The following is an 18,957-nucleotide window of genomic DNA, read 5'->3' as shown; positions in this document are numbered from 1 at the left end:
AGCTGTAGACTGTTTACTGAAATAAAAACTAAAATTTAAAACACTACATTTAGCCTCTCAGCTTCCCCGTGACATGAGTCAGCTAATCTTACTATTTTTATGTTAATCGATCCCATGAAATCTGGGAAACAATGAAGCAATTGTTATAAAATTTCAGAAGCAAATGTATGTTTCTACGATGCCACGAGCGCTGCAAGTAAATGGTCCGCGCGCAGCAGAGAGACCGGACTCGTGTGTCTGGTGGCAATCTTGGCGTCTACATGTGCCGGCTTGGCTAGGCCGGCAGTCTCTGCTTCTGCCTATGTTAAAGTCAGCCATCGCTTAAAGTCGGCTTATCGCTAGGAGCTCCGCCCTCTCGCCTGCTACACGTGGGTTCAACGCATGCGGCTGTCAGCAGTTAGTTTGACATACCGCACTGCATATAGAAGGTTTTTGGGCTCTCAGAACGCTAGGAGAGAGTATAATATGATGTGAAAAACTTCCCTTGGGAGTGGCAGCTCGTAGCTAGAGTCAGGGGGTGCTGCTGCTCCAGAAATGTTTTTAGTTTTGTTTCAAAATTGTGTCCAAGGAAACAAACACGTATGAAAAGAAAATTTATTCAGAGTAGTGATAAAATCCTAAGAGAACGAAGTTAAAAGTTTTTTACTTATTTTAACCTGAATTTTTAAGGTTCAAGCTTGACGTATTCATTTAGAAAGGAAATCCTTTCTTCTCGTTTTAATTTGTGCAAGAAAATCAACAATTTACTTATTGATCTCTGGATAAGATCTGGGGAAATTTTTCTCCATTGAAAGCATTGCAAGCGCAATTAGTCTTTCCAAATTCATAGCTCTTTTCCGAAAAGTTTTTATGCATTCCAATGTTGAAAAGCAGCGATCTGCCTCTGATGTAGCTATGGGATCCGTCAAGAGAATTTTTATGTTTCGTAATTTCACTTAGACCATTGTCTACATTTTTTTCCAACATATATTTCAGCAGCTCAGTTAATTTGCAATATTCACGAATATCAGACCTATAATATAATTTTAGTTTAGTTCCAAGCTTTCCTTTCTTAACCGTGGGATGTACTTGAGTGGTAAGTACTGTCTGTCGTGTAGGATGTTCATTCATAAAAGTAGTGAAGGATTTCTTGTTGAATTTAGCGCATAATAAAAGTTTCGTGGAGAAATATCTGTCCGTTATATCGACACTTATACACCCACACATTTCCTTAGCTTCTGCCATGAGTGTCTTTGAAGGATTCTCACCCTATTTTGAGTTTCTTAATTCTAAAATAGCAGTTTTGAATATTTTTAATATAATCATTAACTTTAAACACACTAATTTCTCGATATTGTATTTGATTATAGATTATTTCAAAATTAGGCATAATCTTATGAAATAGCTCTAACCAAAACTTGAAATTATCTTCACTCAAGTATTTGAAAATTCCTGTGGCTTCTGCATTGGTTTGATCTGCTATTGATATTGACTGAATTCCAGTACGGCTGTTTTTTAAACGTTGCAAATTTCCATGAACCCTGTTTGTGATCCATATGTTGAAGTGCCATCCTGTAGAGGACTGCTGGGGAATTCTGTGGTCCATATGCTTCTTGAGAATGAACACGTGTGGTGTTCTTAAAAAAGAATACTGTAATAGCCAGAATATTACAGAAAAATATTCTTGCGTTTCGTGTAACATTTGCTGCATTTCACATTATTAAATTATGTCGATGTGTGTAACAGTGAACGAAACATTCATTACTATAAACTGTTGGATTTTTGCTTTAACTCCACTTGTATGCCTTTTATGATATTTGCACCATCACTTTTCGTCCATTTCCTTGAAGGATTATGTCGTATTATTCTAAAGTACATTTTGATATGTCATCTAAATCTGTGAAAACTTAAGTACAGATACAGAATTTATTTTTCGGTGATGTAAGAACTTTTCTGTAAAATAAAAGAACCAAAAAATAAATGAAATAGATCTTCTGGAAGTAGGATCATAGTCCAGTGCCGCACTGTATATCATTCAAGAAAATGATACACGGCTAACCACAACACACATGGAATATTAATTACCACCAACTAGCCCTGGTCCGCAATGCAGAGGCAGCAGTGCACCCTCTCCCTTGCAGCCTCGTGTGTAGCTCCCTATATGTGCACTGCAGACAACAGCCAAACAGCATGCTGCTGGAACAGTGAAGCGAACATTTCCGTACAAAGATTTTTATCTCCCGTCCCCCCCCCCCCTCCCTCTCCCCACCCGCCAAGAACTGGCGGATGGTTACTGTCATTACGCTTATGGATTTATACTGTAACATTAAATGTTATAGATAATATCAAGTGGAATTAGGGGAGCACTACAGTTCCACAGTGTCTATATGGGAGTTGCCACTGCTTATGCGTTCAACAGCGAAATAGTGAACGTATTAAGGCTTGGTAACCTGTATCACTAAAAGGATAGGTTTTGCTGAAGGTGGTTGCAGTGCTGATATAAACGCATTAATTGTTATTCATCAATGATAAAGACAAGATTATACATACGAGGAATGACTGGGTAGACCAATTGAGAGGCGTAGTAAAACTTGCAAGAACAACTCGATCACAGAGATAGCAAATGATGTTTTAATGTGCTTTATGTATTTTTCCATGGGTAGGGAGGGCCATAATAAGTCTTGTAATTGCAATGCATAGAATGCCTGGTATGCAGGGTGTACCCAGATGGTGCCAGAGGTCGAAGACTCTCCATCTCTCAACACCTGTTAGAGTACAGAATTTTAATTGTGGTGGGTCCAACCAGCGGCACCGACTTATAAAATATACTGGGGTAGTCCATACTGGGGGTCTTGCCCCGGAAAATTTTCTAAATTTTAGGTGAAAAATAGTGAGTTTTAAAGTTTTTTAAGCATTTTAGTGTCATATGATCAGCATTACAGCCCCGAAAACTGGACTCTCGATAACTCGGCACTCCGGGAAACTCGACAAGCCTGACACATTTTTTGGCTTTGAAAAAAGAAACAAAACATAAACACACTCTGTATTTTCGTAAAAAAGCTAATTTAATTTACAGCAATAATCATGCTTATGGACTATTACATAGCAGTGAATATATAGCTCTGGAAAGACTGAAATTATATTTAAATAAATCCTAAACTATCATTAAAAAAATAAAACATAAAATATCGCTGTCGCACAGTAATAGCACTTCGATTAATAAGTGAAATAACTAATTTAAGCTTACTTTGAATAAGGCCTATGGTTCATTAAATAAAAACAATATCTGGAAGTTAATCATTTAATACAGTTAATACAGTATGTCTAATACATTCAGTCAAAAAGCATGTAAATAGCGTGTTTTAATTGGGTCTTACACCCTAAAAATATTTAAGTGTTTGAAAATAACTAATACAGTACTATAGTAATACAGTACTAAAATAGTACTAATATTTCGAAACTGAAAATTTAACATTATGTATGTATTTAATTCTCTATTTTATAAAGATTTTTAATATTGCTGTAAATTCCATTATTAGGGCGAGAGTGTCTTTAGAAAGGTGCAAATGTCGACCGTCTGTAAATGACCGTTCTTCTGTTGCTGTCGTGATTGGAACTACTTGGAGAAGCTTAATGCACTTCACTACTTCACATAACATTTCTCTAACTGCAGGCTCTTGTGCAATGTACTTTCTCACATCACGCATGTTTTTTAAGACCATTTGTTTTTTATTAGCGATATCGGCTAACATATTCAAGTGTAAGCGCAGTCTCTTAATGTCTAGGTCATTTTTGAAAAACTCAGTTGATTATTCCAAATTTGTTTCACCTCCGTTTACTAAAAGCAAGCACTCTTGTTCAACTGCAAAGACCTGTGTGAGTCCAGTTGAAGCAAACCGGTCAGTAATGCAAGATTGCACCGTTTCACAAACTTCAATGTAAATAGCTTTGTAACATTCCTTTTGGGTTTTGAAAGAATGTGGTGCGCTGGCTTCGTTGTTTTCACACTTCTTTGGTATACTTCAATTCCGAGGAAGCGAAGGATCATCAACCTGTGAAGGTTTTCCTTTTCAACACAATTCCCAAAAGTTTTCAAAGCTATCACACCTTCCATTCAATACACAAATCAAGCCCTCATATATTTTTTTCAAGATCAGCAATACTTAGATGAGGGGATTGAATTTCTTCATTCACATCCTCTACTGGGTTCATTGCATGGCAATAAAAACGTAAAAAGAAATAAATCTTGAATTGTAACATTGACTCAAGGTAGTCTGCACATTTGTAACCTGCCTATGTTTTGTACTCTGCAGAAAATCTTTCAAAAAACTCTAGAAGTTCTTCAAAGTTTTTCGATATTCTCAAGATACTAGAAGCTCACGTAGTCCATCGAGTCGAGCAAAGAGATCGTAGACCAGCTTGGTCGTTGGTGATCTCACAGCGTATGCTTCTGAAAAGTCCCAACCTTTTGTTGGATTCCCTTACGGTATTTATTAAGTCCTTGGGTAAAGCCATAATATCCCTCATAGACGTAAGATGGCGGAGACTGTCTACAACAGCCAAGTTTAAACTGTGAGCAGTGCAGTGCACATAACGTGCTTTTGGTTGTATATCCAAAATTAACTTTTTTAGTCCTTTGAACTTACCTCTCATATTCGAGGCACCATCATAGCACTGTCCTCTTAAGTTATCCATTGACAAATCAAGACGGACAAAAACGTCTTTTAAAATACTAAACAGGGTTTGTGATTCACTGTTGGGGGTCTCGTATAAGCCAGTAAAGTCTTCATTGATGATTAAGGAATCATCGACAGTACCAATACAAAATGACACTTGTCCGTGAATCGAAGAATCACTTGTTTCGTCAACCATAATAGAAAAATGATCAGTCTTGTGTGCATTTTTTTGTGAACTGAAGAAGAGAGGCAAATTCCCAACATTTCCTGTCAAAACTGCAAGGTGCAAACTGCTAACAGGCAATAAGACTAAATTGGTTAAGCATCAGGCACTTACTCCATTACAAAATGAACATATTACAGTGAAGTGCAACTTCCTTATAATTGACTAACGTATAGTTAATTGTCTTATTGGCATGCACGCGTTTAGAATATACAAAACACAGATTGGCATAGGTAATGGTAAATGCCACTTTTATGTAAAGGATCAGATTTTTTTTCTATGGATTTAGTCAAAACACTTGATGAAAGTAACAACAACAAACCAGAGTCAAAAGTAATAGCACAATATTTCTTTCCAGCTGTATATTTCACAAACAAATCTGATACTGAATAGAAGAAAACACTAAGGTTAGTTACGAAATGGTAGAGCAGAAACTAAGTGAATCACAGGTACTAAATGAGATGCAACGACAAGGACTTTCTGTCTTGTTATTTAAGTATGCCAATGTTTTCAGTAATGAGCCAGGAGTAATCAAAGACTATGAATATAAATTTGAAGTCTATCCACATGAGGCTTGTTGTGTAATGTTATATCCTATTCCATGGGCAAAACGAGAGGCAGGATGGGAAGAAATCAACCATATGATTAAATGGGGAATTATACAATCTTCATTTTCACCCTATTGTAGTCCAATATTACCAGTAAGCAAACCAGATGGTTCTTTAACATTAGTTCGCGATGCTAGAGGTATCAATAAGATTATTGCACCAGTACACATAAGACTAGACAACATGGACGAACAGCTTCTAAAGTTTTACAGTAAAAAATATTTCAGTATACTCGATCTTAAGATGTCCTACTGGCAAATAAAGCTCCACGAAAAAAAAGTCGAAAATATACAGCATTTATTTGTAGTGGCAGAAGTTACGAATTCCGTGTCCTAGCTTTTGGACTGAACATTAGAGCAGGACTGTTTATATCTACATTGGACAAGGTTGTGGGACCGTAATTGCTTAGCATAGTCACTGTTTATGTAGACGACATGCTGATAGACACACCCACTTTGTTAGAACATATCAGGCTCATTGAGCAGGTGCTTCAACGATTTGCAGATTACGAAGTAAAAGCCAATTTTAAAAAAGTCTAGTTTTGGAAAGGAGCAAGTCAAATTTTGAGGACATGTCGTGTCAGAACAAGGTATATTACCTGATCCAAAAAAAACTTGATGCCATACGCAATTGTCCAGCACCAAGGAATAAAAAACAACTAAATTTTTTTTAGGACTAGCATCCTTTTTTCGTAAATTCTTACCACAGCAACTAATGAACAGTAATGCATTGCTCAACTCGTTAAGAAAAATAGGCTTTGGTTATGGGATGATAAGTGTCAAGAGGACTTTAATAACATTAAGCAGGCATTAGCCAATGCAAACATTCTTAGCCACCCTCACCTGTCCAAGGATTTTTGTCTGTGCACAGAAGCCTCATCTCAAGTACTGGGAGCGTGTTTGTTCCAGATTCGAGAGGAAGAAGGTAAGGAAGTACCCAAGGTCATCAGTTTTGCTAGTCGCAGGTTATCAGAAGCAGAAAGATCTCACTCTGTGTCAGAACTGGAAAGTTTAGCGGTAATACGGGTATTTAAGAAGTTTGAATACTTTTTGTGGGGAAAGAATACCAAAGTTCACTGTCACCATCAGTCACTGTCATTTCTTTTAACATGTAAACTATTGCACTGTAGATTAGCTAGGTGGTGTCTGTATTTATAAGAATTCAGTTTCGAAATCATTTATATTAAAGAAAGTCAAAATGTTATTGGAGATGCCTTCTCTGGGTTACTACAAGGTTTAGAGGAATTTGGCGAATTAACAGAGCAAGATGCAGAAATCAAAACGTCATTAATGCAAGGTATAACACAACAGTCTGATTATCATAAGTCTTGTAAGCAAATGTAAATTATACAACAGCAAGCTCGTAGATGGAGGAAAGTCATGCAAAACCTTAAGCAGGATGAAGATGGAAAGGTAAGTGAATGGTATCAGGAGTACAAGGAACATAAGAAACATGAAAAATCTTATCAATGGTGTGTGTGTATTCCTGAAGATTATATAGACGAATTTATAAGACACACACATGAAGTGTGGGGACATTATTGAGTAGGTAAATGTACTGCAAAAATTGAAACACCTTGTTATTTTCCAAATTAGAGAAGACAGGTATTAAGGAAATGTGCATTATGTCAAAAGTCAAAACAGTCCAATGTGTCAAAATATACTGAGCTACACCCAATACTCACAAAAAAGCCCTCTAGATATAGTACCCCTGGACACAGCTGGTCCATATCCAAGAAATAAAGGAGGAGTAAGATACGTAGTAGCATTATACGATATTTTCTCAAAACAAATCAAAATGTATGCCATCAAAAATACAACAGCCACAAATATAAGAAAAAGGATTGAGGGAGACTATCTGAGAAGAGTACGTAAACCAAAGATACTACTAACTGATAATACCTCATATTTCGTTGGGCAAAAATGGAAACAATTTATGATCTCACAGGGCATAAAGCACATAATAGTAAGCCATTTTCACCCAGATGCAAGCCCAGTAGAACGAGTCTTGAATGAATTTAACCGGTTTATTAGGACGTTCACCCCTCACAAACACACCCGATGGGTATAGTACATAACTCCCTTCATGCAAGTTGTCAATAACCTTCAACATTCTTCAACAGGTTTCACACGTAATGAATTGATGTTCTGGACAAAACAAACGAATGAGTGGGAGTCGCCCATACCAAAGGTACCCACTACAGAAATGACACTACAAGACAAAATCAAACAAGCCATGGTTACACTAGAAAACAGGGCCGAGTACAGAAAGAAAATTTATAAAGTGACACTGAAACGTGTTACACAATTTTTTGAAGGGCAACGAGTCCTCTTACGGACACATCCTAAATCGACAAAAATTGGCAAACTGAATAAGCGGCAATTATTCTATTCAAGACCATATGTAATTTCCAAAATGCCATACCCTGGGACGTACATGTTAGTTTATGAGAAAACAGCGAGAGACAAGGGTCTCCATCCTCAAAAATCTATAAAAGCATTTATAGAATGACGAAGCGTGGTAACATTTTTTTTTTTTTTAAATCACAAGATAATTGCACATAGTGTACATAATTCTAAGTTTAATTCTTCTTCTGGAGTGTATCTTAAGATAAAGTAATGTGTGTAGGCATAAGTAATTCTTTTTATTTGTGCACGTAGGCATAAAAATTAATGGTAATGAGAAGTAATATACCGTTTCATGCGAAGCGGAAGTATAAACAAAATTAGCCTATGGCTCAGCTGTCGCGCGCTCAACAATACGCGCTGACGTCAGTAGCAGGAGAGGAGGCATTGACCTGTGCGCATGCGCGACAGACTGATAGAAGGAGCAACCAAAATAGGAATGCAATATGTACCTAACCTAAATACAAAGTAAACGGAAATACTACGCAAATACTTCTACTGCCTAAGAACTAAGGAACCTATTGATATATGTACACTGAGATTTAATTAAATACTAACCTATATAGAACATATTTACAACCAAAAGGAAGCATTATAAAGAACTATACGAGACGTGTAAGCTAAGGACTAACGACGAAATACCGTGAGAGAGGTCAAATAATTTTCTTTGCTGAGTAAATGATCATAATGGGTAACGGAATAACGAATGTCTATGAAGTTAAACAAAGTATGGAAATATCTGCGAATGTATGCAGTGACCAAATGCGTCAGTGACCACCGAGCTACGTAATGAAATTAGTTTTAAGTTTTTTCTTTCAGCGACCAGTGCATCGTCACGGCGCAGAAGAGAATTGCGTCGAGAGTAGCAGGTACCAAGTGATGAAACGGGCCGCATCTCGAGTAAACAATTTAGTTATAAGGATATTTATACAAAGGTCATAAGGCAAATGAAAAATGAAATATGCATCGTCGCAGTGTATCTGCGTGACAATTATCAGTACCTATTCGCTGCAGAATACACATAAACATTTAAGCATGAGATTTTACAAAAACCAGTTAATTTTTATGGTGTCACATGAAATCTTGCATAATGAAATTTCCGGGGATTTGGAAAAGATAAGTCTGCAACCTTTAAAACATCAAATTTCACACTAAGCTACACGTGAATTGAAGTAAACAGCACTAACACATGAAGAAACAACATGATACCACATGGGTGATTAGTCGGTACACATTTCAATGAAGCAGAAGTTCCTTGGTAAATAGTCCATCCTTATACGAGTAACATTTCCTCATAAATCTTTGAACCAGTAGATGAGTGTTTCCTTTCTCACCCCCCCCTCCCCCCCCCCCCCCCAAACAAGAAGGCGGCACCAACCGTAGTTAGGCCAGCAATGCGCGATGCTTTGCTCCCATCTCAAATGTTTTTCTCCCTCCTCTACCTAAGTAAGAAATGAGCTGCCATAAGTGACAAAAGCCTATCTATAAAATGAAGCATAAGTGTATTATATGCTTGTATTCTGTCAGAATAATGTGATATGTAATTAATTTTTACATGTGATGTGAACGAAGAGAAGTTGAAACTTACAAACAAACTGTAGTAACAGAACAAAGTTAAGGAACATTTCATGACATTTTAAAATTTAAGAAATTTATTTTCGTAGTATAAGCGATGGATGGAATGTCAGCCTTAGGCATAAGCTATCATGTATATTGCAGTAACTCAATACTTGTATCAATTTTCATTGGAAACCAAACCCTATACGAAAAAATGAACTTTAAAGACAAGCAATTTATACAATGTTTTGGACGGCTATATGTGTCTTTCAACAAGCATCTAGCATGTTGACCGTTATCGTGTAGCTCTTAGCCGCCAAATAGGCCAGTGCGCCAGCGCGAAACCCGGCAGCGAGAATGAAGCAAAGTGAACATTATTGTTAGAGCACTAAATTCAAATATGTAGTGGACTATCATATTATGTATATAATCTTTCAATTTCTAGTAGAAATTTAACATACATACGATAATTTTAGTGAAAGTGGCCGTGTGATATGGGGCGTTGCCACAATGCAGCATTCACTTGTCTGCAATGTCCGGTCTCACTTGATTCATTTTCCTGAGCCTTTTAAGGACATCTGTGTAAAGCACATGGTTCATAATTTGCCCTGGAGGAACAAATTCTATACGCATGATACCCCTGCAGTCAAAAAGCAATCAACATTGTTTTGATCTTTCGCTTGCTCATTCGAGCTTTTTTCGCTTGAGGAGACGTCTCAGTGTGCCACTCCTCACTTTGCCTCTTTCTATCAGGATCGTATTCAAAAACCCATGTGATCACACAACTGAACCATTTTTGGTCATTGGTAATCCTCTCTAGAAGATCAACACACACATTTTTTCGATTGCCCTTCTGCTCAGTTGTGAGGTTTTTCGGCACCATTTTGGCACAAACCTGTCGCTTGTGTAAAATTTCTGTCAAAATTTGATGAACGGAGAAAATCTTTAAATTTAAATGGTCACCCATCATCATTGTTAAACGTCGGTCTCATCTCATAAGAGAACGCACACGCTCGACGTTTCTGTCCGTTTTTGAAGTTGAAGGTCTACCTGAGCGGCGTTCATCTTCAATGTGTTCTCGGCCTTCCAAATACGATTTGTGCCATCGAAAATCTTGTGCTCTTGATCAGGAATATTCCCCATAGTCCGGTTTCAACTTTTCAAAGGTCTCATTCGTGGATTCCTCAGGTTTAAAACAGAACTTGATGGCATAACGTTGCTCTAAATTCTGCTGTTGCATTTTCGTAGCACACACACACACACACACACACACAACACAACTTCACTAGCGGTGTTCGCAAGACTTACAACATGGCTGTTTGGTGCTGAAACTCGGTCTGAGCATCCGGCAGAGATGAACACACCGGTCTACACAAGTAGAACACCACAGCATTGCCAGATCTCTCTCAGTGTTGTCAGTCTCGTTACTTTTCTGACACACCTCGTACAGCAGTATTCGGTCACGAAAATATATACGTTTATGGATCGTAAGACAGACGAACCCACTTATGGCACCAGTTTTGTAGGGCAGCAAGGAAGGACGATGGAGTGGGGGCATCCAGTCAGGGTAGCTTCAAATGATAACAAGATAATTAAATAGGTTAAAAGCCTGGTACATTTCAGTACTCGGGCTACAAGAGATATGCCGAGGGAAGGCGATTATGCCATCAGCTGGTTGCGGAAGCCATTATGGCTAAGTTGCAGTGGAACAAAGTCCTGACTGTTATGAGTGTAAAAGAAGGTTGAATGTTGCAGATCGGAGGTTGACAGTAGAGAACCCGACGCTGTGCCAGCCTCCCCAAGAACCTCAAGTAACCATCATCGCAAACTTCCAATTGCTCCCTGTAAGCGAAGTTTGTAAAAGGTATCTCTTTAGCCGTCTCTAACGAATACATATTACTCAGGCCTAAGACATAGGCTGGTCCCCGTATGTACGTACTAGGAACGGTTCTACAAACAGATGACGATACCGAGAGGGAATGAAAGAAAAATTTATGACTCAAAATCGTTAATAAATTTCTCCCAAATATCTCCAAAAGGGTGCTCGCTTACACAGTTTAAGGTGGAGTCTGGAACACTGTGTAATGTGGTTTTGCTTTCCATCCTTCGTGTTTACAAAGCAATAATGGTAGGAAAAGTCAAATTAAATTCATCCACTTGTCTTCTCCGCGTATTACCTGACAATATGAAATTAAGTCGCAATCAGAGTAGCAGCAACGGTAATGGAAATGAGCGTTTGGCGTCATTGGCTGGGAGGACCCTTGCGGGGCAGGTCCGGCCGCCTTGGTACAGGTCTTATTACATTCGACGCCACATTGGGCGACCTGCGCGCCGGATGGGGATGAGATGATGATAACACAACACCCAGTCCCTGAGCGGAGAAAAATCCCCGATCCAACCGGGAATTGAACCCGGGCCCCTTAGGACGGCAGTCCGTCACGCTGACCATTTAGCTGTCGGGGCGGACGGCAGCAACGGTAGGTTTACGCCTGAGAAAGAAGGAAATAAACGGAGATAGTAACAGCTTATGTTCCGAAATTAAATACTGATCGGCACTCTCGTTCGATAACATTTCTCACAAACCGCCACATTGAAAACATTTATACGCAGTGTGTGAAGCACTGTTTTATTCAAATAAACCACAGACTGCGTAATTTACTATGCAACGTTTTTTCGTTAAAATTTAATGTAGTACGCCATATTCACAATTGTATTTTACATTCACACACGATAACTTGTTATATCTGGCACCTTTTAAAAAATCCGGATTCTGTAGATGGAATGGTTTGTCTTAAGGTTTATTTGCTAACGGTGACGTATAGATTTGTGTGATGACTGCTGTGAAGATTTGCTGAGTTAATGCGTCCCTATATTCTTCATAACATCTCAGTAATTGCTGTCTGTTAGTACAACTATGTGCATCGTAAATTGTCCACAGCTCGTGGTCGTGCGGTAGCGTTCTCGCTTCCCGCGCCCGAGTTCCCGGGTTCGATTCCCGGCGGGGTCAGGGATTTTCTCCGCCTCGTGATGACTGTGTGTTGTGTGATGTCCTTAGGTTAGTTAGGTTTAAGTAGTTCTAAGTTCTAGGGGGCTGATGACCATAGATGTTAAGTCCCATAGTGCTCAGAGCCATTTGAACCATATTTTTTGCATCGTAAATTGAATACTTTTTTGGGGTAGATACTTTATTCCACTGACGAGTGAAGCGGTGCGGTAGTCTCAAGGACCGGCGATGACATCTATGTCAATCTATCCAGAGTTAGGGTTCTGTTGTTTCCCTAAATCGCACCGAATGAGGTCGCGCAGTGATTAGCACACAGGACTCACATTCGGGAGGACAACGGCTCAAACGCGCGTCCGGCCAACCCGATTCACGTTTTCCGTGATTTCCCTAAATCGCTTCGGGCAAATGCTGGGATGGTTCCTTTGACAGGACACGGTGAACTTCCTTCCCCATCCTTCCCTAATCCGATGGGACTGATGACCTCGCTGTTTGATAACCTCCCCCAAATCAACCAACCTAAATAGCATAAGGCATATGCCGCGTAGCTCCTTTGAAAAACACATAGCCGATTTCCTTCCCCAATCCAAGCTTGTGCTCCGTTTCTAATGACCTCGTCGTCGATAACAAGTTTGTGGCAAAGCGTTCTTCTACTTGCCTCGGCACACAGTCCCCTTTCCGTAATTTACACACCATCGACTTACTCAAACGTTTTAAGTCATGTTCCATAATCTCTGTAGCCACTGTTGTTCTTTACAAACTTCTCATTCTCAATGAATTCAGTCAAGGTAATTGCAATCCATTGTATCTATTCGCGATAACTTTCCCTTCTGCATTACTTAAATATAGAGCTTGGCTGTACATGGTCGCATGATAAACTTTGCTCTTGCTGTGTCCAGAATCAAGAGTTTGTTTAGTCGGAAAACGAAACAAGAACTAGTTCAAACCACATCAAAAAATTATCATGCTATGATTGGACGAAACTGTAACGACGGCTAATGCGTTTTAATGAAATTTACGAACTCCGAAAAAGCTATTGTTACCAACTTCGAGGAATAATAAAAGACTCCAAAATTACTTTGAAGTATGGGACGAAAATACGTTCATATTTATCTACAAGCTGTAGTTACTGGAAGATTGTAATTCAAGATGGCTAAATTTAATGCAGGGGACTACTGCTTTTGTGGCCAAATCTGTAATTAACTAAAAAAAAGAATTCGTGGCTCGCATCCCAGTGGCCTTCACAATTGCAAGTCCAAATAATAGGAATTCTTGGTCAAGCCAGACAGCCCTTTTTTAACTTGAATCGACTTCGTCTATCTTCACATTTATATTCGCAGAGAGCTGGGTAGATTTTCGAGCTAGTACGGACTTCCTTAAATAAGCGATGTATTCTTACGAACTTCATTTCTCTGCACTAGATGGAATAGGTGGCGATACTTGTGATCCGAATGCAGCTCAAACAGAGTCTATCGATGGTGTTTGGTAATGTTGATGCCGTAACAATCAATTTTCAGAAGTTTTCGCTAAATAAACGATAAATTGAAGGTCTTTAAAGCGTCTCCGACACCAGCGAAAAACTCCACATTCTGAAAGCTAATAACTTAATACTCGCTAATACTCTTCTAAACATCGCACTTCCACGAATTCCACGTTTTATAGCACTTACCCCATCTCACTGTGCACAAATATATTAGTAATCGCGTTTCACAGAGGTAATTCAGCTATTTTAGTTATAATCGATTTATCGAAAGCGTGTGTTGAAAGACATGCAACATGGTGCTGGCTAGTGACCCCAGCGCACTCAGTCTGACTTTTGTCGTGTTGCTAGATTGAGAGTCATGGATGGGAATAAAACTGCTGTACGATTATTCCGCGAAGGGCGGTATCGATTGTATAAGTGGTTTCAAAAATGGATGAGCCGAGGAGCAGAAGAAGTAAGTGTAAACATAAAATTTACCCGTCCTCCATTACGCGGTTATACTGTACAGCATAAGAAACTAAAATTTTGTGGGATTGTGCAAGTGTATCAAATTTCACGTCTTTCGGCTCATACACGTATGACTGTATTGTAATCATGACTAGGTGTGCCTACAGCAGGGGCTTCAGTCCTTCTCACTGTATTATCCACGAATAAACATTTTCCCAAACAAGACATTTAAAATACAGTTGTCAGTTTAGTTATAGTTCCGCTTTGGATTTGGTTTCATTATATTTGCACAGAACAGAGCTTCCGGTACTTTATAGCCTATCTACATATTGTTCCTCTTGCTATTTATCATAAATTTTGCGTTAATAAAACGTGAATGCTGAGGTTTACAGCTGACAGAACTACTACGCAATAGCGCTGAAAGCCACACCGACAGTAGATTATACGGTTTCTGAGCTACGCTCAGACACATTAATAGCTCAAATGTTTCGCAATTTTTGGTCGATTGGCTTGCACATTCATCTAATTGCGTAAATAGACAGAACCAGAGTTGTAGTACATTGCCTTAAAATAAAACTGACTCAAAGCTGAGTAGGTGGGAGTGTTTCTTTGTTACAAATACGTTACGTATTGCTTACCATGTACAGTACTTTGATATTAACAAAGCTGTCATGACGCTTCAGAGTGTTCTACGCAAATTCTCCTTATTGAAACTACGTGATGGCAGGTTCCACAATCACATTCGTTTCAAGTGAGAAACGTCTCGTAATTTTTGCCAATATATCTGACACTGTTCGTCAGTCCTTAAGTGGATCCGGCAAATAGCACGAAATTGAGTGAAGCAAGGCAGAAGTACCTTCGTCTAAGAAAGACGCTGGCCAGAACGTAGACGGAAACTAGCGTTCTTCCCATATGCACACTAGTTTACTCAGTCTGCTCACCCATAGTCACAGCTGTAGTACTAAGATAAAAACGGAGTGGACTCTAAGATTTTAAATTATGTAAATCGCTAGGTTGTCGAACTTGAGACCTGTAAACGTAGTTTCACGCGGGATCATACTTGGAGAACGTGAGGCTTTGTATTTACTATAGCTCTTATTGCAGCCGCATGACACACGTACTCGGCTTTTTTTAGACAAATACTCATGTTATGCCTGGGGATATTAAATTCTTGGTTATTGAGCTAAAGCGACGTACTAAATAATGGGGTAAACAAATCTTTAAACCCATAACGTGCTGCCAAGGGGTTTCGAATATCAGGCGATGCTAATACATTATGAGCGAAACTAGTCAAATGAAATAGTCAACCTGTGCGGGTTTGTAGATTAGATGATACGTACGTTGGGTTTGTCTATCTCACGTGGCCCCAGTTTGCTTAGTAGTACATTTAAAAAACAAAAAAAATTCGGAGGATAAATGCAGTTCCTCCCTATACTGGGTTTTAATGGTATCCAGGCATTGAAGACAGAAGTGCTCTGCATATCTGCATGTGTAAATACAAATGCATTCCTCAATGTTTTTTTCCTAATTATCTTTCTTGAAAGAACTACTGGTCCGTAGTAGGCTGTATAATCTTCATTCGTTGTGAGATTTGCTTGTTTTGTCGCGTCACTTTCAAGCACTTGGTGTCAAAATTGGCCAATCGCACGGTGATTAAAGGATATAATTGGACAACCTACAAGAGAGTTTCCTTCCACAAAATTTTTGGAGGCCCTGGAGCCACATACGGACAAAATTCTGATGCACAGTAACTATGCGAAACTCGTCCATTGTGATAGGCTCCAATTAATATTTCGTACATAAGAATATATAGAATAGAAAGAAAAAAAATGTACTCTACGATGAGAAGGAAGAGAAAAGAAACCGCGGAAAAATTGTGACGTTGCATTTGGTAACAGAAGACAGTGCAGGAAAACAAGGATCCCTTGCTAGCTTTTGTGGAAGTAGAAAGCCTTTGACAAATAAAGTTGAATCAGTGTCAAAATATTCGGGAGGAGGCTAAAGTAGAGGATACACCTACAAAACACAGCTGGGAGCAATAAGTGGATCAAAAAGGCAATTTGGTGTTAACTAGGGTATAACTTCACAACCATTGATATTGAATTTGTACACAGAAGCAGACAGAACTGAAAAAAATTCCCAAGAGAAAGTAGTTAAAGGGAGCAAATACAGGGTGCACCGAAATTTGAAGTACCACCAGTTCGCTTTGGCCGGTGACATCATGGCGCGGCGTATTTGAATTAAATCGTGTTTGTAGCTGGCAAGTTGGAGTACGTGGTGGCGCTTTAGCGTGACATTTGCTTCCAAGTTGTGTGAGGCATGTGATTGATTCAACGTTTTGAATTCTGTGATCATATTAGTTTGTGGCGGTGTTACTGAGTTATTTGCATGTTGGCAGTTGTGACCCATCGATTCGTTTGGAATTATGACTGTTGCTGGTGGTTACATTGTTGTTCCATTTGTTAGGTATGGGTATGGCAAGTTCACCACTAGGTCTCTGCGTGCAGCAGTGGGGAACGATGTACTAACTAAGATTGTTTCTGTAGTTAGTCTAATTGAGTACGTGAAGTGTCAAGTGTATGGACAACGAGTGAGATGGATCAAAGTGGACGCATCTAGGACTATGAAACAGTATGTGGCGTTGTCGGCAGGACAACGTATTGGCTGTCTATCTCCAAGGTTCTTCATTTGAGAATTATAGACTGGTCTTTAGAGATAGTTTTGACTTCTGCTATCGTCCGTCTATTATTAGGTTTTGGGCACATGGCAGGCGTTAGCGACTGGACTATCAGACTATTTCGTTTTTAGGAAAGTTTGTGCAGAATAAAGCATAAGAGAAGGTTGGGTGGCTAGAGGTTGTAGTTGAAATTGGTCAGCGTTCGGGAAGAATTTTTTTTGCGGGGGGGAGGGGGTAGGGGTGATGCGTCTAGTGCGCAGAACTAGCAGTGCATACGTGTACAGTTCTATCATGAAACACGCGAGGAGTTAATAAGGAATCACTTGGAAAACTAACTCGAAAGTCGTGAAACTACAGAAGCTGTACATTAGGACTGCGTCAATGGACGCAGATTAAAATAGACTAGGGAATTGATCAGTCTCACCTAAGACGGGTGAGGAAGGAGCACCTACCGGTGCAAGCGAGAAGTCCATTGTTTCTTGATACTGTGGAAGTATTACACCCTTACTCAACTCTCTAATTTAGCATTTGTTGGCGCCATGAAAACGAACCAGGATTAGACCTTAAACATTCTTTTGACTTACCGTTTAGAAAAGTTTCGCCTCCGTTTCATCATATCTTCAGAAATGACAGTAAATTTATTTGGAAGCCAGTGAAGTTTGGGATACATTGTGTTGCGTGTGCTCTTGCACATCACCTGGCCTCAGTAACTGTTTTAAAAACGAATGCTAAGTCTTTCTGACAATCATTTTTGTCCTTTCAGATGTTCAAACGTAACTCATCCAGGCAGGATAACGCTGAAGAATGGGAAGGATGAGATGGCTCCTAGGTGTCTCCACCACATACGCCATCCAGATTGAGTACTGCATAAGGAATGATGGCAGATTAACACCGACAATATGCGCTGGAAGACAATTTTAATAGTCGGCCATATGAGGCATTATCACAAAACTGTCCTGTCCAGAGTTATGTCAGTGTTGCATTCGCTTAAAGGACAAAGCTGTAGGGCTAGTGCTCCTTCAGTGACTTGTTGAACGAGAGAATTTCTCTTTACTGCCTGACCGTGCAGGATAGATGGCTCTGAGCACTATGGGACATAACATCTGAGGTCATCAGTCCCCTAGAACTTAGAACTACTAAAACCTAACTAACCTAAGGACATCACACACATCCATGCTCAAGGAAGGATTCGAACCTGCGACCGTAGCAGTCGCGCGGTTCCGGACTGAAGCGCCTAGAACCGCTCGGCCACCGCAGCCGGCAGTACAGGATAGAAACGCTACTGTTGGTCATTGTATGATGCGTTCTATTTTTTGCAGAACATTTTCCTTTCTTCGGATTTCTCCTTCGCCAATTGCGGAAGGCTGTTATATGGGCTTCCTGCGAACTCGGTTACCACATTTGGCTGTATGACAACTTATAAAAGGGTCAGTAAATTTTAAAATCTCCAAGAAAGAGGCCAGTCACCACAAAATGCTACTTTCATGTCTTTCGCCAGTCAGGAACAAGTTATTGGGAACGTGCTTTTACGGCAGAGCTGAAAGCCAGTAAGAGACAGTTTTATCCAACGTTTCTTAACTGCATTCTCATTTCTAGTGACTACATGGTCATTTCCAGGATACTGGTCAATGTTATTGGCCCCTTAATACCTGCCGTTCATATTTTAACCTTGGACGTAGTGGTTGCTCAGCTGTCTTTCTCTGGGTCCCAAGTCATGTGGGGTATCTCAAGGAATGAAATGGTCCATCATTTTGTTCGAGAATCGTTTAGTCTTCGAACAGACTTCACGATAGCAGGTGCAGATTTTCGGGTGCAATTAGCCTCTCCCCTTACTTGGAGATGGAATATGTTGTGGACTACTGCCCTTCTAATACACACATTATCAAGGAGACTACCACTGC

At 39.5% G+C, this 18,957-nt stretch overlaps 1 pseudogene; it reads right to left on the bottom strand.

The window, feature by feature from the left end:
• Positions 1-743: 743 nt before the first annotated feature.
• On the bottom strand, positions 744-14,123 carry LOC124722454 (annotated as a pseudogene).
• Positions 14,124-18,957: the final 4,834 nt, after the last annotated feature.

Source organism: Schistocerca piceifrons, chromosome X (assembly GCF_021461385.2).
Source record: "Schistocerca piceifrons isolate TAMUIC-IGC-003096 chromosome X, iqSchPice1.1, whole genome shotgun sequence".
NCBI classification, from domain to species: Eukaryota; Metazoa; Arthropoda; class Insecta; order Orthoptera; family Acrididae; genus Schistocerca; species Schistocerca piceifrons.
This window is presented reverse-complemented; position numbering and strand designations above follow the sequence as displayed.